The sequence below is a fragment of the Camponotus vicinus genome, unplaced genomic scaffold (genome assembly GCF_025532165.1).
Source record: "Camponotus vicinus isolate PSW18456_S1 unplaced genomic scaffold, iyCamVici1.0 SCAF_11, whole genome shotgun sequence".
Taxonomy (NCBI): Eukaryota; Metazoa; Arthropoda; class Insecta; order Hymenoptera; family Formicidae; genus Camponotus; species Camponotus vicinus.
Window position 1 is genome coordinate 11,029,322 of NW_028141947.1, and position 27,384 is coordinate 11,056,705.

The window sequence follows — 27,384 nt, forward strand, 5'->3', positions numbered from 1 at the left end:
TCAATCGGTCATCCATGTCTTGATCATTCGAGCTCTATCGAAATAGAAACTTATCAATCGAGAGAGAGAAAGAGAATGAAAGGAACAAAGTTTTATAATAGGTCCACTATAATTTTGAAATATATTATAATCATTTAAATCATGCGTGTTTTCTTTTAATAAATATAAAGTCATTTTGCTCTAGCAAAGTTTAATTAAAAATTAGTTTTATTTCTCAAATCTTTACTCTTTCTCTTTTTCTCTTTCTCTCTCTTATATTTCAAATATCGTTAAGTAAACTGAAAAATAATTGAGTTTTCTTGCCATTATGTTCTTAAAAAAGGCTACAAAACGATAAGACTACTAGACATTTTTTATAACTACTTTACAACAATAGGATCTAAATTAATAGCATGATGTAATGCCGCGCGGTTATTGCAACCAGGAAATGAATCAGATAGAATTGAAAATTTTTCGCGATCGTGACTGCTGCAAATATGCCAACTTATAAATGAGAAAGGGGCGAAACCAATTGATCGAGTAGATATACGAATCTTTACGAATATTAAAAGGTTAAAATGCTTTACGCGATTCTAATCATCTAATGAATCATTTGAAATCATTTCTGGAAATTTAATAATTACATAATTAAATTATTTATAATTACTTAATATTTAAAATACTTTTTTATTTAAAAAAAAAGTTTATCAACATGTAAAATTGTCCTTCTATAGATATGTATAAATATCGAGTCAAGATCTAATAGTAGTTAAAGAACGAAATTGCGAAAGATATAACGAGTTGTTACTTTCTCTCTAGTAAAAGTAAAAGTTGCGATATCACCAGCGATTGTAAATGTAATTCAACAACAAGTTCAGCATTTTACTTATTCAGGATACTTTCTCTCATGCGTCTATATAAATTGGCTAAACGAATATCATCTTTAGGGATTATTTAAAGATGGAATTATTTTTACTGCGATTGATAAATATGTGTAATATGTATATGAATCGATATGAAATTAATCATGAAAATAATAAGAATGTGCTGTTATTCATTTCATTGACATATTGCCTACTTGTTATATGAAATATATACGAGAATATCTCTCTGTACTCATGTTTTTAAATTATTATTACAATTTTTAATGTTTTCGCAGTATCTCATATGTCTGACATGCACAAGATCTTCGGTTTAAGGTCGAGCGGAAACGACTCTTTGTGTAAAATTTTATATATGTGTAATAAACATGCAAAATATACTAAAGTTCAAAGTACAAAAAGATTGTTTCCGCCCGGGATCGAACCGGGGACCTTGTGCGTGTGAAGCACACGTGATAACCACTACACTACGGAAACGGTTGTACTTGTGACTCTGTTTCGAGAGCTTAAATATTGAGTCCTCGGTTAAAATCTATTATTAATAAAAGATTATTTTTTTCATTTAAAATTTAAAAATCTTTCCATCTTTTTTATAAATTTTACTCTGGTACTTAAGTTTCAAATAAAGAGATTTTGGTAAAATCTATTGGAAGAAGACTACATGAGCTTTGTTATTTATTCTTGTAAATTGAGTGAGATTTTGTCGAACTTTCGCACAAAGACGAAGTTAGAAGGTGGATTTAGGAGACGCTGATCTTTGTGTGCACGAGAAATTTCATATGATGGTGTGAGAATGCCGGATCGCCGGAGTAGGGCAGGTCGAGCCGTCTCAAGGCCAGTTAGGCACAAGGGCAGCTTCAGTCTAGTGTGAACTCGACCGCGCCCTTCGAGGTCGTGCCATCCCATTCTCGCACACGCATCTTTATTTTTCCTTCGACAAGTCAACGCGACCCAAGTTTGCCTAGTCTTTGTGTTTCAAGAAACGATGAGATGAATGGGAATTAATCCAGAGAGATCGATGATGTTCGTGGACTTTAATTAAATCGTTATTTAATATTTTTATCAATCATCATTATTTATCTATCATTATTATTATATTGATATTTATTGTATTTTTATATGACTCTATGATCGTCGTATAAAAAAAAGATAGATATCGATATTACGCTGGTGATAAATAATGATGATTGATAAATGTTAAATATTGATTAAATTAATCCATTTATCAAGCAAGGATTAATTTTTGAAATAATTGAACTTATCTTTTATAAACAATAATGTTGAACAATTCTATTTGAATTTCTCATTCCATCGAATTGTAATATTAATAAATTTTTTATTCCAACGACGTGATAAAAAAAAAAATAAGTCTATCAATTGTCACAATATGGCAGCCTTAATCATGCCAAAAAGATTCTCTCTCAATGAACCGAAAGGTCAATTTTAGTATGAGAAGCTCGACGACTATTGTCATTGAATTAATTGCTCGTCGGGTACGACAGATAAGCCAATAGACGTATCTCTCTGCACTCCCCACGTTCCCCAGAAATACCGAATCATAATTGGACGTCACGCGATAGGGAACGAGGAACGGATCAAGGTTTTGTCGATGAAAGAAACAAGATTATTTCGGCGAACAACTTGACCTATTTTGAATTTATGACTGGATAATCGATAATGGATCATTTTTTGTCAGAAAAGAAAACTCAGGTAAAAACTCGATGTTTTCAATAGACATCTTAACTCTCGAATACTTTACTGATCTGGCAAAATAAAAATTTGGCCACTATTATTACTATACATAAATGAAATTATATAATCAATTCAATTCCTGAATAAACAGAATTTGATTAAATAATGTTAATTATTTTGATTTCGATTTTTTATAATTTAATTAATGATACATTTTTGAAAGAAAGAAAGACTGCGCTACAAAGTCTTGTGGGAGTCGTAATATAAATATTGCCTTTGTCTGGAGGCTATAAAATATAAATATAAGAAATTTCGAGAGTTCACGTAAAGGGGTAGAGGTAATAGATTCCCGACATGGCTGAACCGAACCTTGACTGAGCCAAGAACCAGCAGGATAGAAAAAAGGGCGGCGCAGTTCAGCGAGAGGAGGGAAAGGGAGACAAAGAACCGAAGAAGCCCTCGTTCCTTTAGCACGCTGCACGCCATGCTTGTTCTCAGCTCCCGGGGTTAACGCACTACGGTAGACACAAAAATCCCCCCAAGGCCGGTGCATCCCTGTTTGTCGGTTTGTCCGTTCCACATCGGTTGACCGTCCCCTACCCTACCCCTCGGACAACCCCCTCAGCATTCAGCGCCCCTCCAACGACAGGACAGACTCACCCACGCGACCGATCTTATTCAATTTCAAGACCGTGCGAACGAAGGAAGAAAAATCTGCTTGATAAATTGTGTAAAAGCATTGATTAATTTTTTTAAATATAGAAGACAATTGGATGAGATATTACAGATCTTCCATATAAAAATCATCGGAGTTTTCATTGTCGGAAACAAAACTCGACTTGACGAAAGCATGATCTGTATAATATCATAAGAAAAAAATTACTAAAGTAATAAATAATCTCTCGAAGAGATATTTGGACTGAGAAAGGACTGGATTAAGATTGAAAATTTGTAAGTGCCTCGCTTTATCAATCGCGAATATTGGATCGCGAGCGCCGTACAATGGAGAGAAGAAACGAAGAGGAAGGAGAAGAGAAGAATAATCGAGAGCAAGGATCGCACGTATGGATTGGCGTGAAGCGACGAGTGCATCGGGTGAACGGCCGGCCGTGCATCCAGACTGCAGACGTCCAATAAAAATATCTTACGTCTTTCTCTCTCCTGACCATCGTCTACCCTCTCATTCATCGCTAAATTATTTTTATTACCGAATAACCGTGCGGTGCTTCTTTCCAAACATCATTGGTCAGATGATACTTTTTTTTTATCGAATTAAGCAAGATTGAATGAAGCAAGAGTGGTAGAAATTTTTATTATTCGAGATATTGAAAATTTATTATTAGATAATAGGAAAGATTTCGTAATGATGAGCAAATTCTCATAGCACTTTCACTCAACAATAGTTTGAAAAATTATTCGTATGTCATCGATCATTGATGATTGACATGAGTATATAAATAATTGTAAAATCTGTAAATACAATTTTTGAAAAATTTTTTACAGTGACGCACTTGATTTATCAGTTTATGTTAATTCTAGTAGCAATAATGTGTTTAGCGCTAAATATTGCGGTAAGAGCCAATGATCCAGATGAACTTTTGCTCTGTCAAGTCGAGCCGAGCGCGCACTATCTCCTCCGTTATTGATATGACCGTCGGACAATGCACTCATAATGCGCTGCAGACATAAATAAGTACACGAAAAGACGACGATCGAATTTTTTAACTCACATTATCGGGATCTATGATTCGCCTCCGTGGATAAATTCTCCATGTCTCTTCTCGCTAACGCAAAAGGCTTCTGATTCACCCTAAATTATTACGAGCCAGCCGAAGAACGGTGTATTCTGGTCGAACAGTATATTGTTTCTCTGCGACACGACGTCGATCGCAGATCTTTAAAATGGTCCAACGTTAATCCCGCGTCCCGACTTGATCCTAAAAATATCGAAAAAAGCGCGGTCGATGCGTCTCGCTAATAATGCTGATACACAAATAAATGCTTTAAATATTTTCTACGAGATATATTTGTAAAAGAATGAAATAGATACCATCTTTAATACAATACACACAAATAAACACATGAGGGAAAAACATGTCTGATCGTAAAGATATTTCCCAGATATGTTCGATTATAACTTTTTAAATAAATTTTAACTTGATATTTTCTTAACAAAATTTTATAAAGTAGCTATTAAATTATTAATTTTGATTATCTATTTTCTACTATCGAGCAAATCAAGATATCATTCATTCACAAATAATTTAGATTACCTATAATATAAATAGATTTTCTAAAGCTGTAATTTTGATCCGTTTTGGCATCGTCGTATGTTGTTTGGTCGCGACGATTCATGATATGAGTCATTGAAAATATAATCCGAATATGCAGCCGGCTATTGTGCTGACGCACAAGGTCAAGGTTTCAAACAGTTATCGAGAAATAAATTAAAGTACATCCTCTTAGCATTGCCTATAGTACCTAATCAACGGGCGACGAGTTAAAAATAACAATGTGCTCTATGACTATGCGCATAATGGTTAAAAGTATGCAAAAAATTGTATCAAATTATTTCTCGATTATTCAAGTAAACAATTTGCACAAAATATATTTACTTATATATTTTTTGCAAATTGTAACTTAAAATATATTTATTTATATTCCCTATAACTAATTCTTCCTAGATATCTAAATTTAACACATTATTAGATTTATAGAGACATTAATCGATAATATAAACAGTGCTATAAATATCTATTTTCAAAATGGATATCTATGACAGCTACGTACATCGTTCTAGACAGCGTAAAAAATCATCGATTAGCAGCAATATAGTTTACGCTGAAATATTTATTACACGCGCCCAGTTTTAGAAATTTTTCTCACGTATAATTTCCCGCGCTAATCTAATTAAAGATCAATCTGGCAAATCTATTACACGGAGAGATATAACAACATTATAGTGTCGGCCTGTTTATACCTTGGTAAACATCGTTCTCAGAGTCGATCGCCATTCTGAGATGATTCTCTTAACAGAGAGCGGAGAAGGTAAATCACTTGGATGACCTCCGATTAAACAGCGTCAGTAAAACGATCACGGTGACCCTCAACTTGCTCTTACTTGATTGAAGAACAAATCGATGCCTCGAGCAGTGTCAATGTCAGCCGTAGGGCAGATGCGACCGGCGCCGGGGAAGCAGCAGCAGTCTTTGGCATTGCGTCATCGTGACGTCAGTTAACAACCCCATCGCCGTTAAACTTGCTTGCCCTTGCTACGAACGATCAACCCTCCACCTCGCACTAGATTCTCCAACCTGCGGCGTGGACGGCACCTTCGCGTCAGTCCAACCTGTTGATCTAACTGAGAATAAACTCGATCCCCCCTTTCATTACGGAAAATGCCGAGATCTTGGAATAAACGCGTGTCCTCAAATATCGATTTATATCCGAGAGTGAAAAAGTGATAAAACGTATCGTTCGATTCGTAGAAGCACATCCAATCTCTAATAAACTACATATCTATGGAAATTAAATAATTTAGCAATGAAATATTAAATTTAATGTATTGCGTTTATATGAAAAATCGATATTGTTTTTATTTGCGAAGGCTTTGTAACAAGTTAATGTAATCATTGAATTCGAAGTATCAATTCTTCGAAACACTTCTGATAACTTGCTCTACGCTGCTCTAGATTGTTCCAAGCCATTGATTCTCAGAATGAAAATTAAAGCAGAATGAAACAAGATTGCGAACCGGATGTCAAGGAGACAAAATAAACAAAAGGAAAGATGACAGAGAAAGGATCACATATGCAAAACGACTCGGTACAGCAAGAAAGATCTTGTACCAAGGATTTTCAGGAGCATTTTTGTTATAATCGAAAAGCATGCTTCCCCCTCAACATTCAATGATAAAGCTCTCTTATAAGGACAAAGAACGTATTAACGTACAGGATATCAAGATGGGTGGCGCGTGGTATCGAATTACCTTGGTTTACTGGATACAGAATTTTCGGGTGGTCGAAGACAGAAAAAAAACTACATGCGAAAGATTCACGATCAAGTCGAATCAACTCAATCCAAGCTGCCAACAAGATGGCTACCGATTTTTTTTGCGAATCATACTTGCGAGCACCTGCCCAAATTCGAAGGCTTTGCACTTCTGGTACTTGAAAGCAATACAACGTTAAATTCATTTTAAGCCCTAAAATAGAGTTTTATTTTCTAACGAAAAATCTACGAAAGGATGAATGTTATGTAATGCTTGATCTCGAAGACGAGATTAAAATTTATTTGTTCAACAAGATAGCAAAATATCACAAACTGCAGATGGTGAACAAAGGTGGCAAATATACAGTTCTTCCTTTTCGAGGTCATCCATCGCCCGTGCCGCATCACCTGCCTATTGATATAACCGAGTTTACACACTCTTTCGATCTTAATGCTTATTTTGTAACGGGAAATAATGACTTCTGTATATATAATTTAATATGAATTTAATAAATGACGCTCCCTCTTATAAAAATGAGACGTAAAGAAATCATGCATTGACTTAATATCAATTGCATAATAAATAACAATTAATTTACAATATTGACGATTTTTTAGTATAAATAACGCGCTTAAAACTCGTGATAAATTATAATAATTTGTTTATTTTCCGGCTCGCGTTTGAAACGGGAAATACAATAGTGAAAGGATATTCAAATGTGTGACTAGATATTTAGATATTATCTTGACCAATAAAATGGGGTCACAACGATCGTCTGAGACCGATTACGAACCACCGATTGCAACCGTCTGTCGAGGGTCACGTAAACGCGGGTGCGCCGAGGGCCAGGTGTTCCACGGCGTACGCCGATTTTGTAGGTCGTCATGGTATACAGACACCCCGAGTCCTACGTTTGGCATATGACTGGCGGCAACATGTTTGCCCCGTTTATGTAGGTCGCAAACTATGCATGGGGTTATAACATTCAGGGCCGTACGAATCGAAACAGCCGTCAGCTACTTCGCTGTATATCGCGTCTGATGTATCCAGAAAATGAAACCTTGAATACGTTCGATAGATTTCCGTCAAAGACACACGGTTATATTGAGAAAATTCTGCAGCAAAATTCAAACCATCTAGACACAGTCGAGAAATAATTTATATTTAAAGCAAGATTTTTTACTTTATATAAAAATATTAAATCGTGTAAAAAAACTGTAGCAATAAAAATATTTGGCAAAAGTTCTTTCTTTGTTCTTTTATGGATATCGACAAATCGTCACAAAATAAAAGTTTCAATCTAAAAGAAAATTGTACGAAAAAATTTCGTCAACGCGAGCACGAGCTTGATGTAACGAAATGTGGTTTATTCGGGCAGGTGTTACAAGTAACGAAGCACCCGTTGCCGAAAGAACCGAACCACCTGTCCATTTTTATCAAGCATATTACACACATTACATTTACACTTCGGAGCAGCATGTCCGCTCCTCCGCGTGCAATAGGAAATGAGGTAGCTTCAGTCCACAAGCTCAGAAGCAGAGACCAATTGCTTCATTTACCGATTTTTCTAACGAGATTAAGGAAATTATTAAATATATTTTATTATATAATAGGACTAAAATAAATGACGTGTACAAAATGCAATCACAAAAAAATCAATATCTTTTAATTATGATTACTGAAAAAAATATCGACTTAAATTAAATAAAAAATAAAATTTATAATTTATTCCTTTTATTTATTACTTATTTTTATCAATTCGCGCGAATAAACTAATTTCTTTTGATTAATTTCAAAGAATCATTGATTATCTTAATTTGAAAATGCTAAAGAGATATGTATCTTAAAATCGATTGTATGCAGGTGCGACCCCTTTTATTAAATTTTTCTACTTTCTGCGTTCTGACTTCTCAAGGTAAACTAAGAAAGAGAAATCGTCCTTCGTCTTTCAAATTAATCATTAGCTCTCCATTGATGAAATAGCCAATAGTGCGACCCTTTAATCGGACAGATGTCATTCTCTTTTCTATAATCGTAGAATTACGACTTAAAGATGGGCGAAAGATGACGATAGAATGACAAAGAGTCAGATCTTAACGTGATTATTACGTTCATTGTTAAAAGAGACCTTGAATAATGTGTAACACAGTTATTCGTTGTACCTCCTGAGGATAGGACGACAAAACCCAACTTCTCGGAAACCTTGTCGCCATTAAAAGTTACGAGACAGGTCAATCTATTGGTATTTGTCCGCACGTGCTAATATAAGACATATCTAGAGTATATGTACGTTGCTCCCTTCGATCGTTTAATTTAATTTGCTGCTGATAATTATCTTCATTAAAATTATCTACGATTAAGAATCGCAATTTCTCGGATTGCAACCTTGTTAGTGTCCTTGCCAGTGAAAAATAGTGCCAAGGTTTCTTATAATATATATTATGTGTATACATCACATTAGTCGCATGCAATGTCGATATAGATAATAATCCAGTTTTATTTCTTCTAAAGTAATTACTTTATATGTGAAAAAAGTAAAGGACAAAATGTGTATCTTTGCACATTCATATTTGACGGATCTGTTGGATCGATAGATCGTATAGACAAACATATAAATATATATTCTTTTTATCAATACATTCATACTACACTCTTTTTAAAATAAAAGTAAGATGTAGGCAAATTAGAGATATTAGAAGATATCTATGATTAATTCGGATTACCGGAAATTGAATATTGACCTCGCTTAACATCGATCTGACTATTCGTGGCGCCCTGACTGATGCTATGAGTAATACGATGAGTGACTAAGATTTCTTCTTCTTATTTTCATACCGCTCTTTGGATGATATCATCGTAACGAGAGATCTAGATCACGATTCAATTTCATATAATATATTAAATCCGCTCATTAAATGGTTCATAAATAATTTGTAATATATACATATATGAATACTTATCGTACAATATCATCTTATCTTTTTTATATTATGTTATATATATATATATATATATATATATATATATATAACATAATATATAATAAAGATAAGATGATATTGTATGGTAACTATTCACCAGAATTTGCAGTACAAGCATTCAAGTACACAATTATTATTATACTTGCACTAGTCAACTTGTTATGCTTTAATGTTTGATAGTTTTTCCCTTATCCTATGTCATGTTCTTTTGCCATAAATATTTTCGCTTAAAAGCTCACTTACGATCAAAGATATTGCTATCGAGATCTTGTTACAAATGATCAAAAGTAAAATTAAAGCAAAGCTAATAAAAGCAATCGAACATCATTCCTCCACGATGTGTATATATGTATTTTTCACGATAAATTATTTTATTAAATTATATTATTAATAATCTCTGAAAATGCATTGAACGTATCAATATTCAAATGATACATTCAATACATAAATTAAATCGATATAAACCAACTTTTGCTGTTAATCATTATTTATAGTCCAATATTATTCACATGAAATAAATTAATTGACAATATTTATGTAGTTTGCATGAAATATTGTGAAAAAAAGTTTGACAAAATAAACTTTAATGTGATTACATTCATAAAGTGTAAAGTGTAAGATGCACAGTTAAGATTCTTTCGCGACCCACAAGGACACGTGAGGTCAGTATGCGTGGGTTGTTGCACTGGGTAGGGTTGGATCGATACAGCTTGCACCGGGGTGCACAACCCGGCTAGCAACGACCCACCATCATGACCCACCTCCTCATCCATAGCAACAGGCAGCTATTTATGCGTGTCGAGTTAACTTTACGCGCGTGTCACTTTCTGATTAAATGATGACAGCGCAATCAACATTTCGTATTCTTAGAAAAGTTAGAAAGCTACGATGAACATGCGATGAACTTCTGAATATTACAATTAAATATTCAGAAGTTAAAAAGTTTTTCTTATAAATATTTTGTATAAAAATTAAAACAATTGTGATTTAATAACATTTTTGATCACATTTTTGTAACATCATTAAATAAATCATTTAGAGCAATTTATATTTAAAAAATAAACTAATTATTAAAACTAATTATTAAAACTAATTATTAAAACTAATTATTAAAAAAATAAACTAATTAAATCATTATTAATTAAATCAAATTATAAATTAAAAAACTTCTTTTTTTTCAAATTCCAAAAATTTTATCAATAATGGAAAAATAAAGTAATGGAAAATAATTTTTGATATGAGGAAAAGACATCTCTTATTAATTAAGATGTAATAAACGAAATGGTTGATGTCGCACCCGGAAATTTATTAGGTAGATGATTTGACCTTTCGAGAAACTCAGTTAACTAAAACCAGGTTCAAAGTGGGTGTCATTGTAAATGGAAACGCAACCGGGAAATGGGTTGAAGGTCAAAGGTAAAAGGTCACGATACAACGAGTGCTCTCATCTCTCGTGCTATCTCGTTGATTGTCACCTTTTCTACTTATCGAGAGATATCTGCTACTTTTAAAAGCGATTGAAAAGCAACATCAAATATTTGTCTCTCTCTTTTCTTAATTTTTAAAGTTACGTTTTTATTTTTATTCAAAATTACTTTTTTATTTTTATTCAAAATTACAACCATAAATTGTACAAGCAATTGTATCATTTATTGTAATTTATTGATTTAATATTTTTAATAATTAAGCTTGTAAAATATCAAAATAAGACGCAAAAAGCCAACAATGACAAAAATAAAACGAGTTAGAATTAGCCTTGAGTCAAGAGCTAAAGTTTTCCAAGAGGGTGGCAAGATCCTTAATATGAATAGGGAGAGGAGCAGAGATAAGGCAAATGTGTATCAGAGGGTGGGGTCATTTTCACAGTTAGTGACCTCCAAATTCCCCAAGAGCGCGCACGTGCCTACAGTATCTCCTGTTCCTTATCAAGGACGAAATATTTTTGCCTGCCTATTATTATTTTACGAACGAAGAGGTCTCGTACTTAGCCTCAAGATTGTAATCTAAAAGTCATCAATGTGAGAAATAAGATCATCAATTAATTTTTAAACGTAATTACCTTTTTCATTGATTTCGATAATAAATTATTATTGTGCCAAAAATGAAATTAGAAATGATTATACAATAGAACAATATCTACATGTACACATGCACAACTTGCATTATATTTTTTTTGTATTTTGATTAAAATCAATATTTTCAATAATTAAAGATTAGAATGAAGGATTCTTTCTCTTTCCTTTTTCTTACATATGCTTTCTCTGTAAAAGCACTTTTCCTGGGGGAGACTGGTTATGTATTACGACGACATATTACTACGTCTAGTACCACAGTATGGCAGTGAGGCTGGTCGGAGGCCAAGGCCGAGTAAAGTTCGCCCTGGGAGTGCCTCTATCCATTCAAAAGCTTTTATATGGCTTCTCAACTCGACACGCGACACTCATCATATAAAGTTTTATAACTATCAAATGACAATTAAACTACGTAATTTTTTACTTTGCCTTAATGTAATGTTTATCGAGAAAAATAAGCATATATTTTGTTATTAATATGTCGCACATTTCTAATTTTGATTACATAACAGTAACATTTTTCACGACACGTATGTAAAACAATATTTATTGTTTCAATATATGGTCCTTACATTAAAATAAGTAATCATAAATATTATCTTTAACTCTATTAGTGACTAAGATTTGCTCAAGGCTAAATTATGCATTATGTCGTAATTTATTCATAAAAGCAATTGTTAATAAAATGTTAATAAATTGTTTCATAAAGCAATTGTCATCTATAAATATTTGCGATATTGTCTCGTATATTGTCTCGTGTGAAATAGTTTGTAAATCATAAAAATTCAAAGAGAAAATTTTGCATATATCTAAAATTATAATAGATGAATAATAGAAAAATTTAAATAAAATGCATTTTTAAAAATCAACAGATATTAATTATCTTACAATTATTTCAGTAATTTTATATATATATATATATATATATATATATATATATATATATATATAATTGCTAAAATTATGAATGCTGAATTGTAAGATAATTAACATATATAATATAAATAATATTTATAGTAAATAATAATATCGCAGCTAATTTAATTTCTTTTTACACTTTCAAAACTTTAATAAATTTACATATACAAACACGTACAGCGTTGCAGTCAAGGTTGCAGTATAAATGTTTAATAAACTTAAGCGATAAAATAATTATCTCATCATCAAATTTTTTTCTTGATATAGATATTTTTATCATTTCGCAAATATAATATTACATTTTAAGCAAAATCGCTGCAAAGCTATAATATGCATCATATCGACACGTGATTCGACCATCACGACCGTGAACTAACTAAGTCAGAAAGACCGAAGGAGAAAATGCGCACCGGTGACAATCGGATCTTATCAGTCGTGTGGCATAAATAAGAACGGGCTGAAGTTCATATAGAGGAGAAGAACGGGAACGCGGGAAAACGGCACGATGCCAAGTTCAAGGATGCAGGACACGTGCTCCCCTATCACTTTGATATGCGCAATTGAAAGAAATATATGTCAATCGAAAAACTTTAAAATATTAAACCTCACAGTAATATTAAAATGAGCAATATATATATATATAAAATATTACGATATAATAAATATATTTTAATGGCAATGATATGAGACTTGAATCACCTTTAATATACGAAACAAACGTAATGTATAATTCCCAGAAGCTAAGAAAACCTGTATAAAGATCTTAACGGTTTTGAAAAGTAGAGCTCTTTCGCATGATAAAGGATCACCTTGGATGACAGGTGCATCTTACCTCCGCACACGTGGCAATCCGTTCGCCACATACATATGTATGTCCATTGTCTACTCAAACGTATTTTATTCTACTAAAGAGATGCGCAACATTTTTGCGAATACATAATAAATAGCAGACAGTATAGCAGATTATAAATATATAAAGTGTATTAGTGAAATAGAGACAGAGAGCTGTCAAATATTTTGCGGAAGGAGAGAATACTTTCCAAGTTTGAGCGCAGAGCTTATAGCGCGAACATTTACGGGTTAACGGCGCGGCACGTTGAAGGTTAAACTTCTCGACCTTCGACGATACGTCGATTACTTGAAAATAGCCGTTGTTGTTGGAGCAATGCGCGCGACACACGATGTCCTACGCACACTCGTCTCATCAGAGACGTCCTTCGCAGCCGTTCTTTTAGCGACGCGCACGCACACTATCAGCCACATGCGTTCCAGCATTGGCATCCACGTGACCGAGATTGCACATGAATAGAGCACTTGCAAAACTTTTCAATCGTTGTAAATTATGAATCGCAGAAAAACGCCGTTGTACGCGTTAATTTTTATCCCGTTACGCAACAAATGCAGAATATTTTCCGAGAAATATTTTTATTTTCAGTTTTCATAATCATCCTTTTACGAGTGCTAACCCTGCTGATTTTATTATCATGCGTTTATTTGCGCATAATCAATTGAAGCATTATATCGTACGTCAGCTAGTATTGTTCCTTCTCGCGATTAAACGATCAAAGTCCATACGCGACCTTCGTCAGAGGACGATATCCTATTGATAGGTAGAGAATGAAACGTTGCCCTCTCGTTGCTTTATCGGAATGTTTCAGTGATAACAACGTGACGAAGCAATATTGATTCTCGAGTCATCTTGAATACTTTAAAATTAGAATATATAGAATCTCAAAGTTTGTTCAAAGAGCCCTTTGAACATAATTTCGCTTATGGAATTTTCAAAGTTTATCTTGCTAAATTATTTGTTACATTTCACAGAACGTAATTTATTTTTAGCTCTAAATGAATTCATGTTTATTCTAAATTTATCATTTAAATACCATTTAAATATCATTAAATAGGTAGATTTTGTAGACCTTGATCAAAAAGTTTTATAGTTTTTTATGTTTGATATTTCATATCTTCGCCTAAAAATGATAGCAAATAAACATATCAATTTTAACTAATATGTGCTTTCTTTGAGATTTCTTTTAAATTTAATTAAAATAAAAATATTCTTTTAGCAATTCCGCATTTCATACAAAGGGTTATCAATTTCGCTGACACACGAAGACCAGTCAAGGCCGCGGACCTCTCGTTTGAATATAAATTGCACAAATTAGACTCACCTTTATTGCCGCCGCGTCTGTTTGTTCGTTGATTGGTCGAGATTACAGTATTACTATCGCGCTTTAACTTCCGACGCTCAACTCCATCGCAAGGTCAAAAGAAGTGTTCGCTAAAAGAAGAAGTTTCGCTCCTCTTCTTATTTGAGCAAAGACAACGCGACGGAAGTAAGATTCTTTTGAAGGAAGAGGAAACGCGGCATATTTATTCTTTTCTTTAAATTTATACACTTACGTGTAAAGTATTTTAGAAATATTCTATTTTTTTATATCTCTTCTACAAACCAAATTGAGCATTATTTTTACAAAATTTTCAAATTCTTCAAATATTTCTTATAAATTGATTTACTAATCATGCAATTATTAATGTTTTAAACGATGTATTTGATGCCCCGGAAGGAAAGTAAATATATTCCCGAATTAGCGAGCTGTGTACAAGGAAATTGCGGTTTCTGCACGATCGTCGTTCCCACAATCCATGGGTGCATTGCAATCGCAAGATCATCACCGATCTTGAAACGTGACACAGGATGTTGTGGCAAAGAGCTATCTCATTTTTACCCACGCTTCCGTCTGGGTATGTAACGTTTTAATAACAAATACAACGAATTAAAGCGTGCGAGCCTTAATGCGATAACTACAATTTATATCAAACAACATTGCGCATTCTTTTCTAGAATTAAAGAAAGTCTTGCATTCCTTTTGATTTTCTCTAATTAATTATACAGTAGACTGCGATCTTCTGTGATGAATGCTATTCCGATAGTCAACACGACAATTGTTATAACATCGATCTTGCGTGTAATGCGTGATTTTAAGATATCGATCGTAATATATGTATCGCGCATCGTTGAAAATGTAAATATATTGTGAAATATCCTCGACAAATAAGCGTTACTCGATCGTAAACCTACTTTCCCGCGACAACAAATGTGAGTATACGCACAATGCACCCTTTTCTCCTTCACATATGCTCGTAATCGCGGAGAAAGTCGCAAACATTAAAATGCAAAGAAGCTTGTTTGCGTGAAAATGGTAGAATTTGCACTTATTTGATCCACATGATTCCGCAGACTTGATGTGCATCAACATGCTGTAAAATAATATTATATCACATCGGAATAATATGTCAATTAGAATGTTTAGATCGTGTATACTACAGGAAGATTCGTAATGACCTCCAAAAGAATGATCAAGCGACATTGTTGTTAGAAGGATAGCACTTCGATATTAATGAAGGACACCTTTCAAGTGAGAGGATAGCGGTACTCGAAACTATTTAAAAAACATATATGTCAGATTAATGTTTCAAAAAAAAAATGAAATAAAAACAAAAAAGAAAAAACGATAATGAATAAAAATTAATTTAAATAAAAATCAATTAACGTTCTCAATTCGAAATGATATTTTCAATACTACACGTATTCAATTTCAAATTTGTAAAATAATTCGAAGAAATTTTTTCAGAAAAATATTTGCAACATTTTTGGCAATACAATATTACATGTGTTGCGAAATCGAAGATTCGGGGGAAGATGTACAAAAACGATGCTCGAAAATATGCCAGTTGCAAAAGTCGAGAAAAAAAGGAGGGGAAATGATCATGTGCGTTTTTCATTCACGCCTGCAACGGTATATAACGGATTTGCGATTATTTATGCGATCTCACAATGGCAGTTACGTAAGACACATCGCGTAGAACTGGAATAGCGGGAACTGGTCTCAAGCCAATAATTGCTGCGTCTTAATCGGTCGACGTCCTTCGGGGAAAGTGGCTTGAAAGAGAAACCTGGGAGCAATCTTTGTCGGAGACGTTCTTTATTTATCCATGAGCCGAACGCTTCCGGCCTCCAATTGGAATTTTTTCTAAATCACGACTACTACATGAAAAAGTTAGACGCAGAGATATCGATGTATAGAAATTGTTATTGTATTTCATGCATTCAATGATGCGAAGTTGATGAACTTAACGTATTAATGTATTACGTGCTAATCGTTACGTTTAATCTGTTCTTTTCCAATTTAACTGCGACAATTATTTTAATGAATTACTGATTAATCGAATTCAAGGTCGATAATTGTGCGTAAAGGCTAAACCAGACATCACGCGAACATCTCCCCCTTGTGTAACGAAGCGGTTCGGGCATTGTGTTGGACAAAAGCATCGTAGAACCTTCATCGACACAAACTAACGGATGCTGTCCTTCTTGGACGCAATTACCTTCGTCCTAATTCCGAGCTACAATGGCATTTCAAAAGTGTCATTGGTTATAGATCTAAATTCATTAGATGCAATATCGATTATACGTATAAATCTAGGACTGACGTTTCACACCTAATTTCTATCGAGATTTTTAATCATTTTTAATAATAATTAAATTGTGAATTATTGACGGATTATAATTAGAGATAACTGCAAAGATCATTGAGTGGCGATTAATTTCTAATTATGTGAATATATTTATATTGTTTGTGCCGCTTGAGAAAGAAAGAGAGAGAGAGAGAGAGAGAGAGAAGGCTAAAAGAGAGAGAGAAGCGACACTAAACAGGAATATGTAACTTGACTGTATGTTCGCGCGAACAATGGGACGTAAACTAACTTCAAAGTGGGTGAACAGGTCACAATGATTCGCAATGGAAGCGGAGTACTATATCTCCGCGCTCTTTCTTCGCGCGACCAAAAAGGCTCGAGCATATCGAAAGTCGAAGGTATATGCGGGAAAGCCACAAGAACGATACACACTATTGAAATTCGTCGCTTTCGCCACACGTACAGCCGCACAGTCGGCCACATTTATTGTAATCCTAACTACTCTCATAAGTTTCAAGCTGACTTTTGTGGAGATACAAATTTAATTTCTCTCCTCTGTACAATTGATTACTTTGTCAAGGTGTTCTTTCCCATTAAATAAATTTATTTAAGAAAGAGAAGTTTCAGAGAATATACGTTACGTATATCACGTATTGCAAGATAAATAACATTGTAAAATTCGCGAGATGAGTTCCGCGTTAAATGTCAAAATCTCGGAAGGCTCGTCGCATCGCTTCTGATCTAGCGATGCTTCATCGTTTAACACCTTTCACTTGGACACGTCGAGATATCAAGAGATTCTGACGCGAGTACAATTATTTAAATAACAGCTGCATCACGATCGAGTGGCGCTTGATTGTACTCTCACTTTCTCTGCGATATTGCCGTCGACCCGATTTTCGACGACACAATTCGCTCCAGCAAATGGGAAAGTGAACGTCGTTGTTTTTATCTTCGTTTGCGCGAGAGAAATTCTTTCCAAAGGAGTGGCAGTAGTCGCCTATAAAACCACGATGAGAATAAATATAGGCATTGTACATGGAATTTATTATAGTGTCGTTACTAATCGTTCGTAATAATATTCTTATAATTTTTAGTACTCTTGATTTTTAAGTCGACTGTTTGATAAAGAGGCGAAGTAATAAAACAAGAGAAATAATATTTTGCGGATTTTTCAAAATTATTGTGAAAACTCTCGGCACTCGAAAGAAACTCGAGGATACCAAATCGATAGACCTCGGAGACGACTTTGTATAGCAATCCATGCGTTGACGAAAGCGTTATGATGTTTCCGCTTTTACGAGGTCATTTCGAATGCGGCCCTCGCGTGCCACTTTACACGCACTCTTCACAAGTTTATACATTTATGATTATTGATATAACGTCACTCAATGGCATCACACACTTAATTATCGACAATCGCGAGTGGGTGATAATAACGCGACATAGACTCTTGATTTTATAGAGGCTCTTAATAAAACATGTCTATTTCTGTTTTTCATAAAAAAAGAGATCTTTCAAAATTAAATTCTTTCTTTCAATTATTATTTAAAAAAAGACGTTTAAGATAGGAATATTTATTTGCTTTTCGATAGTTTTTTCATTTATAAGCAAAACATAATCTAAACTAACATAAGCAAATAATTAATATTTTAAATGCAAAACAACATAATTAATAATTAATCGCGATAAATGCTGTATTATTATTTTTCATGTAGTAGTCGTGATTTTAATAGTCGGGGTTAAAAATCTCGTAAATCAAGTGTATTTTCTAACATTTCCTTTTCGGTCGAATTTAAAGAAAGTTGTAGACGATCGGTAATCGCTGTAATCAAATAGTCGTTAATATCAGTCCACCTTCGCATCATTTTACGTCTGTTGTTGTCGCGGCGTTTACTATATCCCCGGAAGTAGCTTTCACTTTCTCCTCACCGCTTCGACCGGTTAACTTTCCCTGCCGCTGATATCGGTCGCTGCCAACGAATTCGGACGCACGTATGTTCTCGTAGATCGAGAAAGAGGAGGAAGAATCGGGTTTCTGGGTCGTCCGATGGAACAAAGAGCCTAACCATTTCTCTCGTAGTCGCGATGATTCGTGAACTCGTCATGAACCCGAGAATACTCTTACCGTACCACTATTGCCCTCTCTCAAATGGTATAATGGTATAATGGTAGATACTAAACCGCTTTCTATATTCTATTTCGTTGATGTTGTCACGATTGAACGCGAGATATACCGCGTCTCGAAATGGCAAACATCCATTTTACAACTCGAAACTGGAACGCGAAACTCTCCGACTTGCAATAACAATAAATAACGATGTATCTTACGTTTCTTTTCTAAGTCTATCTGCCTTTAATCTAGAGGAAAGTGAAATTAATGAGACTTAACAATTAAAAGAGTGTAAAATAAAGGTTAATATTTACATATCGTGGAGTTTATTATAAAATGAAATAATAGGATGAGGATTCCTCAAAGAGAAATGATTTTCTTTTAAATTTTTTTAGATGACAATAGCATATTGAGAATACATGTATGTGGCATCGCCCTCTCTCGAAGAGCGAAAGGAGACGAGAAAGTGGAACACGGCCAACGGCCTGCTAACCCGGTGACACACATTTCCCGCTCGCCTCAACGAAAGTGAAAAGAATCGCTCTTTTTATCGACTCGCAAGATGATATTTACAAGCGGAGAATACCTGACAAATTGCGTTTCGTAAATTCACCGCCACGTATGCCAGGTGTAAAGCCAACACTACCTACGAAGATGTAGACACATGATAACGCCATTGAATACTGCTTGATATTGCACGAAATTTAATTGTGTTCATAATTAATGATTATTAAAAGAATAAACAACTTTTCTAACTTGGGTAAACTTTCAAAGATTTTAAAAATTTATCTGTTGAATTTCTAAAGCAATACGATATTTGGTCTGAACTGAAGTCTTTAAAGCGTGTAATTGTAAAGGTTCAGCAACTACATGCAACATTGAAAAGCTTATTTCGAAATCTCGTCCTTGGATTCTTATGACTTTGGCAAACATCTGCGAAAATATTTGACTTTTACCACAATAATAATGGAAGAATTCCTTGAAGAACTGTAAAGAGATTATCACCGTCCTTCAAACATTGTAAAGATCACATTACAAATGTAGTATTGATGAACCAATTTTCGAAGAAAATACACGCACCGCATGCATACACGCACATTGAAGAATATGTGTAATAAGTGAAATTAGAATACATGAATAATTTTAGAAATCGCGGCGAGATCCTTGGCGGGCAAAAGGTATAACGCGGTATCGTGCTCGAATTACCCTCTCCTTAATAGAAGTCCCGATATCCTTGATTCTGCTTTTAGAATTAAAATGCGGACATAAGTGCACTTTGGCCTCCGCCTTGGACTTACATGTATAGATCATTTTGCCGCAAAGTACACATATGTAAATTTATTCATTCCTTTAAAACATTATTGCAGAGGAAGATGTAATCTCACAATTTCATAAGCATACGAATCACTTTGCTAATATACGTGTACGTTAAAAAATAATGGAATTACACAAAGTTAACACGTGTAGGAAAATTCCCCCAATAATGCAATCATCCGCATAAACTAACTCGATAAATCGTATAATGAAATAAGTTGAAAGGTAAGCATTTCCGTAAACAGGTTTATACATGTAAATTGTTCTCGTCTCTTTTGGCACGTGTTATGCGCCTTTGAAAGCTCGCCGCGTGCTTTAATTATGTTCCGTGTGGTATGGGAAGTATGCGGCTGTTTGATAAACAACAACGCTGCATTTAGCGCAGCTTGCATTTCTACACGAGCTTCTTAGAAATTCTCGTATAATGTGATTGCGCGAATGTCACAGATTCTTCCGGAATTGTGGGAATTTCCGTTGTGTTTCAGCCGCGTGATTTTAGACGATGACGATCGCTCTATTAATACTGCGATTCATAATGAGAGATCAACCTTGAATACATACGCAAGGAAAGAAAAATGTAATCACGAAATACTTACAAATCTTGTAAAAATCACGTCGATCGATATGTAACACTAAGAAAATGTTTCGTTTGCACGCCAACTTGAACGAAAATAATATAATGCCATGCACTTTTTCTCTTTTGAGAGAGAAATATACTTTCTATTTCTCACTAATGCTCTCGATTCTCTTTCTGTAATAATACATTTAAAATTATTTAAAATATAATAATATCAATTTATAGAAAGAAAGAGAAAAAACTATAAATTAATTTATTTTTTCAAAGATAGTACTACTGCTGAGAAACAAGAGCAATCAGCGTTTATCTTTCAAATGGAGCATGACTGAAACTAGAAAAATCCTAACGATCACAATATAACTTGTTTGTACTTTGAAAACTTTGTAAAAATTTATGAGATACTATTTTCTGGAAAACCATCATAGATGCCCAATTTTCAAGATTTGCTGAATTGCATCTTTTTAATGTAACGTATCTAAGATTGTCAAAGAGCGAAAAGAAAGTAATCTTTTTTTTAAATTCAAGTTACTATGTTCTTTTTCTTAGACCCACAAAAAAAGTCGTAGTTGAACGTCAATAAATGCTATCCCACCCGCTAAGACATCTGTTAAAGTGAATGCGATATTTACGAGCGAACCGTAAAAAAAAGCGAATATTTATGTCGATGTCTTTAATCAAACGAATTGCCACATTCTCTCGTCGTAATTAATACGATTATTAAAAAAAATATCTTATTTTTGAGATATCAAGTATAGATATACCAAGAAAAAAAAGATTCAAAACTATTTAAGATTGATTTATAACTAACTTGGATGTTTCATGTTTTCAAAGGAAATATAATATATATGTTACGTAAGAAACTCTTGTTTATTTTAACTATGAATTTCTCGCAAGTCTGTAGATAGAAAGTTAAAGTTTGCAAGTTTGTACTATGCAATTTTCCTCGTTAAATATACTTCGATGATACTTGAGTTATATTTGTAGCGAGATGCGCGATTAAATTTAAGCCCTGTGAATAGCGTACACAATAAGTCTAATTAGAATAAATCTGTTTTATGTGTCATTTTCGTATATTGCATCGCAACAATAATATGAGTGACATATATGTTGATGCGCCCACGTGGGATAGATATAGATGTAGCCTCGAGATAGGTCGATAGCCGTGACGTCAGTGGCTCGCGCAGGCGAGAGAGAGAAACAGCGAGATGGGGAGAGAGAGAGAGAAGGAGAAAGAGAGAGAAGAAGCGAAAGAACTGATGAAGTTCAAGGTTACCGCGCTCGAATGCACGTCCTACGCGGAAAATAGGAAAAGAGGGCGAATAGATTTTCCAGGAAAAACGTCAACGCCTAGAAGAGGCGCGCTATATCCGGACTGGAGCTTATTAGAGGTAAGGAATTACGCTTTTAAAGGGGCGCGTCTTTTAACGATAAAATGAATAGATCTCGCGCTCGTTATAAAGGTAAAATCAAATGGAGGAAGTTCAGCGTTCGAGAAAATTGTATAGCATGAAATATTATTTTCTAAGAAAATAAAATGAAATGGATTTTTAATTGAAATGGAGAAAAAGCATCTTGCACTTTTATATATTTTTTTTAGAAAGTATTAAAAAGATTAAAGATTTTTATAGACCTTGATTTCAGATAGATTGCGATATGCGGTAATATTTTGTAACATTCAGTTTCGTCAGATAATGTTTTCGTGACATCATTTATATCATAATAATTCACTGACTGCGCGGAATAATGACGCAGATGGTCACCGACTACCCAGTGTTATCAGTCGATTGGCCGTTGAAACCTCTATCGTATTCGTAACATCGTCCGACACGAATGTTCGACGAACAAAACTTGATTGTTCGTCAAAGTATATCAAATCAACATTAATCTAATATGAATTTCTCATTAAATTAAAAATGATGTTTTTGTCAAAAAATACGATGGATCGTATAAATTCGTTAGTCATTACGTTGTTGCGTATAATTCGGAGATAGCAATTTAAGGAAAATACTGTGATCAATTCACTAGTTGAAGACCGAAAAATCTGTTGTTTCGATACTCGAGTGTCCTCGAAGCGAAATCGTATTTGCGTTGGCACGCCCGGACGTGCCCCGGACTGAGCAGCCTTGAACTTGCTCACCCTCGAACAATTCACCCTCAGCTTCCGACCTTCCACCGCCTCTTCTCTCTATCTCGCATCAAAGACATGTACATATGTGTGTGTGTGTGTGTGTGTGTGTATGTATATACATATACATATACATACATATATATGTGTGTGTATATATTTGGTAAAACGCAATACGTGTACTCTTTCTCTCTCTCTCTTGACAAGCAATAAAAAGAAAACAGATCGATAGCGTAGAATACACGGGGATACACGGGAGTGAAACGTGAGAACGTGGCGCGAGCGAAAAATGCTGATGGACGTTATTCCGTGTAAATGCGATGTCATTTACAAGATTCGTTTTCCCCTCCGCCACCACCTCGGCCACCCGCCCACGCCCTCGACGTATTTCGCGTCCGGACAAAAAGTCGTCCTACCACATGCGAAGGGTTAATAGCGGGCGTCCTGCCTCCCCTCGGGACTCCGGCCTCGCTCGCTCGCGCCGCTCTCGACGAGCTACCGCGTTATAACGGCGTTTGCCCGTGACCAACGGGGACCTTGGCAATGGCTCGCGGCGACGCGGGGGCGCGGGGGCGCGGGGGCGCCGGCGTCGGCGTCGCGACGCAGACGTCGAATGCGCGCGCAGTTCGCTCGATGCACCCGGAGGTCGCGCTCGCGCGCGCCGGGAGCGATAACCTTGACCTTATCCGCGCGGCCCGGTGGCGAACAAGGTCCATCCACTCCTCGACGGTTGAAGGTCTGCGGTGCCGCGGCCGCGGGGAGGGAGGAAGGAACCTAGCGAAATCTAGCCACTCGCTCGATCTCCCTCGAGGACGCGTTAACGATCCTCAATTACCGCACCCTCGTCGATTCTCTCGCTTATTCTCCGCGTCCTTCTTTCGGATTATATTCGTTCTTCCTTCCCGCTCTCTCCCCCACGCGAGGATTTTTATCTTCTATAAAAAAAACTTGGAGGCTATAAAAGGGAACGTCGAGTATATACCTACTCGCGTAGGTTGTACTTTGCGAGAAATGAAGTGCACCCGCGCGATAAACTTTCTCGCCGCTCTCTCGTCTCGAATTTTCGTTGTCTTTTAACACGGCTTATTCGATTATCTTAATTCACGATCGCGCATCAAGGACGATGCGTAATTAATAACGGGTATAATTAATGGACGAATGATTGTCGATAAATAAATAATTGGCTCCATGTAACGATAAAATATATCGATGAATTAATGATTCGCTCACCGCCATCTTTACCGCCGTCCTCTTACATCACGTTCTCCTCTCGATACCCGGATCCAGCATCCGTCGTTGACTCCTTCGTGGTTCCAGCATCCGTCTCAAACACGACGCTACTATCGAATATTCATTTCGCACACCTTGCTCGTCAACTCGGACGTAAAATCGCGAGTAAAATGCAACTGCTTATCACACGAAAAACGGAGCAATTATCGCGGTTCGCGCACTTTCACTTATGCACCGGCTACACTTACGCTATCTCGCCTCGCGATCCATTATTGCGAGCGCAATTCATTTACTCGCGAATTCGAATTCGCGACACGATAATTAATACGCCTTTGCACGACGCTCGATTGCACTCGCGATACACATCGGACGCGATAAATCACGCGAAACGCGACGATCCTCGTTAAACGTAACACGATACAACTTGTCGGAAAAATAGCACTTACGCGACGAATTTCATGCCGGTTCCTGATAGGTGGACGCAGCATCGCTCAACGTCACTCGGCTCGCGACACGAGGGGTACCAATCGCGAGTGACCCCGCGTACCCCGAGAATTTTTTGCTCGAAAGTTGTCAGAATTTGATACAAAATAGATATCTAATTTCTATTGTATGTACACTAGTTAGTGCATCGACCGGTTCCACTGGTAATTAATTCATTGTTATATATCATATCGTATATATCATATAATCGTCTTTCCGATCAATTATCGCGAAAACGTGTTGTTGAATAAACATTCGATATACAATAAACGTGTGAGTGAATATTCGGATCAAAGGACCAACAAAAGCCGATGCATCGTTCATTGAAAAGAGGGATAACGGATTTTGTTGAGTATCTCTATTCTTTTCCAACGAATATTTTTCGCTTTATCTAAATTTCATGGATCACAGTGTATGCTTTTCTATGATTGTGATTTATATACGGGAAAAAGTGAACATAAATAACGGCAATTTTGCAACGAAAAAAACTTTCGGTATGCGCGGTTGGTACCCCTCGCGTCATGAATCGCGTGAAGCTAGATCACGTTGCGATCTACGTATCGGGCTTCGGCGCGAAGTTGTCGCCGTGTGTCAAAATTTTCAAACCGATTGAGATATTGAGATATCGCAGTTGAAATGTCGCAGTCGTATCGTGTCCTGCGACATCGTGTTTTTCGCTGCTTCTCGCCATGACTTATCCGTCTAATGTGCATTCGCGAGTATCGGAAGTATCGTGTCAAGCAGCCCGATCGTCTCATCCCGTTAATTCGATTCATATTCGCGAGTGAACAGAAGGAAATTCTGACTTTTCCGAAACAGAAGGAGCAGGTGGCAAGGTGGCCATTGGCTTCTAGAGCGAAGCCGAATCGCGATAATTAACCCGTTTTTCGCGCGATCGCGATAATCGGTGCTGTTTCATCGCACGACGCCGGATATCGCAAGTGAATGAGTGTTTGACACGTGAATAAGTGTTTGATGTATATGTGAGTGTCCCGAGTGAACGTTCGGAGCAACGGGAGCCATCGACGAGGCATCGACGAGGCGACAAAGGGACGCGACGAGGAGCAACTCTGACGTATCAAGAGAGGATAGGCGGACACGACGATAAGAAGACAGCGGGTGGTGAGTAGAATTTCATTATCCTCTCGCGACGCTAATTATTCTCTATTTCGAGAAGATTTGACGCCAAGATTTGCGTCGTTAAAGTCTCGATTCGCGGAAGCAATCCCGAACGAAACGCGCAAAACGCGCCGACTTTTGCGAATGGAAATCTCGTCGAGATAGTCTAGATTGTCTAGACTATCGTTAGGAGTAAACGAGGGGCTAAAATTAGACGGGGCGTCTAAAATCTCGAGAATGTATAATAGAGCGGGCGGCAAAGTCGCCCTGTGCTTGCCGATTAAAGTCGCATGATCGAACAAAATAGTTGTCTCGGACCGATCCTCGCGCAGATTAGAGACGGTGGAAAGTCGAGGTCGCCCTTGACGTAAGCGCCTACCACGTGTAGATACACAAATACACCGACGTTACTTTTCTCACATATCGCATTCTGAGAAATACGAAACGTTGTCGGATATTATGACGACGTGAGCCATCGAGAGATGTGTTAGTTTGAATTATTGATAATCGCTATCTACTTGTTAATGAAACCGATTATCTCCCGTTCGACGAAGTTTATGAAATTTTGCAGCGTCAATCGTGACACGATCGCGATCTTTGAAGGATACTTGGCATGAAATAAATATTAATTCCATTCGGGGAATTTTTATTTTAGCTTCTTGACTAACTAAAGTCGACCGTGTGATTTATGCTATATTTACTTATTTATTAATTTATTATTTTATTAATTTATTATTTTATTATTTTATTAATTTATTATTTTATTAATTTATTATTTTATTATTTTATTAATTTATTATTTTATTAATTTATTATTTTATTATTTTATTAATTTATTATTTTATTAATTTATTATTTTATTAATTTATTATTTTATTAATTTATTATTTTATTAATTTAATATTTTATTAATTTATTATTTTATTAATTTATTAATTTAATTTACATGATACGGTTACAGACTCGGTTAAGTACCCACATGTCGACTCTTGTTCGTCAAATGTCAGTCTCTTTCGCTATGTTATTATCTAGGAAATCCATTCGTATATCCGCGTATATCTGCTGCGGTGATATATTTAAGGTCGAATCCCTTTTCTCAATAACGCAATAATAGCGTGTCAATTTGGATTGTTGCAATAAGCAGTCTCTACATCTATCGGCCTTGACATCGACCGCTGCAGCTACGCAGTTGTAACAAAGTGCATCACCGATATCTGCCAACTGTTAGAAAGACCACGAAAACACGATCGTAAATTTAAGACACCGGCGAAAAGCGATTCCGATGTATATATAATAGTCGAAATGATTTGTTCTAAATTCATTAGAATGTGTCGCTCAAATATTTTTGGCGCGTCGGAAATAAGTAGCGGGACATTTTTATCGGATGGAGCACTGTGCAGTTGTAGTTGGCAAAGAGGCATGCCGCGTAA

General features: G+C 35.7%; 2 protein-coding genes and 1 non-coding gene across 4 annotated transcripts in view; 1 reads left to right on the top strand and 2 right to left on the bottom strand.

Annotated features, from left to right (window-relative positions):
• Spoon (A-kinase anchor protein spoonbill) overlaps positions 1-24,597 on the bottom strand; it is a 177,214-nt gene extending 152,617 nt beyond the window's left edge. For both annotated transcript variants that reach the window (XM_083082352.1, XM_083082355.1), the window contains exon 1: positions 24,353-24,597. The gene's annotated coding sequence lies outside the window, so the exon portion shown is untranslated. The remainder of the gene's footprint in view (positions 1-24,352) is intronic.
• On the bottom strand, positions 1,265-1,337 carry Trnav-cac (transfer RNA valine (anticodon CAC)). The gene has a single exon. It is a non-coding gene; the product is annotated as a tRNA-Val (tRNA).
• Positions 24,598-25,423: 826 nt separating the features above from the next.
• LOC145962064 (uncharacterized) overlaps positions 25,424-27,384 on the top strand; it is an 83,636-nt gene continuing 81,675 nt past the window's right edge. Inside the window, exon 1 of the mRNA XM_083082855.1 lies at positions 25,424-25,957. The gene's annotated coding sequence lies outside the window, so the exon portion shown is untranslated. The remainder of the gene's footprint in view (positions 25,958-27,384) is intronic.